We start from the raw sequence: 1973 nt of genomic DNA on the forward strand, positions 1-1973 counted from the left end.
GAAGCCCCAAGCGCTGTGCTTATCCTTCTTTAATCACCAATTTTGGGATCAGGTCCTTCAAAAGAATCTCAGATGCTTTCTATCCTTTGTCTTTTTTTTTTTAATTTAAAAAGGAGGGCGTTTACTGCAAATATGCTTTTATAATGATCATTAAAATCATTAAAATTAAGCTCATATTCCACTACTTTGCTTGATAGGTTGTAATGTTTCTAGTCTTTTTTCTGTATGCTTTAAAAAGCAGCTAGATAAACAATTTTTCTAGTGATAAACTCCCAGTAGGCAGATAAGAACCACTCAGGCACTTGCTTACCCCCTCACCCAGCAAAATGGGGGAGAGAATCAGAAAGGCAAAAGTGCAAAACCTCACGTGTTGAGATAAAGACAGTTTAATTCTTTTTTTAAGAGGAGGAAATAAACAACAAAGAGGAGAAAAAATAAAAAAAAAACAAACACAAAACAACACAAAAACAACTGATGCAGAAGAAAACAATTGCTCACTACCAACGAACCAGTCAGTCCCCAAGAAACATCATCCCCAGCCAGCCTTCACCTGCATCCCTCACTCCCACTTTTGTTGCTGAACAGGATGTCATATGCTGTGGGATATCCTTTTGGTCAGTTGGGGTCAGCTGTCCCTGCTTCATCCCATCTCAAACTCTTCTGCACCCCCAGGTCCTTGATGTTGTGTAAGTACTGCTCAGCAATAACTAAAACATCCCAGTGTTATCAACACTGTATCACAAATCCCCATACAAGTTACTATGAAGAAATTTAACATTATCTCAGGCAAAACCAGTACATCACAATGTGTCAGCAATTCCTGTGGAAGTGGAAAATACCAAATTTCATTGGTACTGTGGAATGCCACCATTACAATATTCCTTTTCCCACCAAATGGAAAGCTGTAGACAAACACTCATCATGTCACTTCAGAAGCTAGCTTACAATCACCTCCAGGTAAAGATCCAGGGCTCATTTTCGAGAGTGCTGAATTTTTTAACGGTCATCATCTGAAAGTCAGTACTGGTGGAAGAGCAAAGCCAACCCTAACCTGGAAACAAGATTTTCCAGAATAGGTTCCAGAATGGGATGGCAAGCTCTCAGTTTTTCTTGCTAGGCATTTCTTTGGCACGGCTGCCCACAGCAAGGATTAAAAACAGCTCAGATCAAGATGGTAGCAGGCAGCAGGATTGGCAGACTGAACACAGTAAAGAAATCACATTCCTTATGGTCATGATCAAGCCTAAATCTCTTTTTCCTCCAGTTTTCCACTTGTAAAACAGGCAGAATATTACTCCACATTACCTCTGGGACTCTAGAATTCATGGTGGATTTCTGCTGTCACCTCTGGATGCAACACCATGGTACCAGGAACCTCAACACTGCCACTGTCTTTCTTCCTTCCCATCCACATCCCAGTCCTTATCCAGAAAATAAAAGATTTTTCATTACAAAAAATTTTTGTAATTCTTAAATAACACAGCCTCCACATTACAGCAGAATGTCAGTTAAAAGTACCTAACTGTACATGAAATCCTAAAAAATACATATGCTTTAGAGACAAAATCAGTGAATTAATTTGCTTATGTAAAAACAATACTGTAAAACCTAAGAGGACACCGTATATAAAGGTAAATAAAAATCTAGACAGATAGAAAATGCTTAGCATCAGTAAACATGTTAACTAACATAATATTTTGACCATGCATGATTTTAGTGACAACAGCTCCAATTTCTTTTAAAAATTGTGTCAGAGTTTACTCCCTAATTTATTTTCAGGGTGTAAGTAGTTCACTTTGTGACTGACTGTATTAGCCACAGATTTAACCACTTCCTTATGAACTTCTACTATTCGTTCTCTGGTTTCCACTACTACTATGAAGAAAAGCCAATCAGAAATTACATTTATACACTCTGCAGTTTAGAGAATCAGCCTATGATTATTGGAGCATCGTTTTCCAGGAAAGTTTCCC

The sequence above is a fragment of the Mesitornis unicolor genome, unplaced genomic scaffold (assembly GCF_000695765.1).
Source record: "Mesitornis unicolor isolate BGI_N332 unplaced genomic scaffold, ASM69576v1 scaffold21243, whole genome shotgun sequence".
Classification (NCBI taxonomy): Eukaryota; Metazoa; Chordata; class Aves; order Mesitornithiformes; family Mesitornithidae; genus Mesitornis; species Mesitornis unicolor.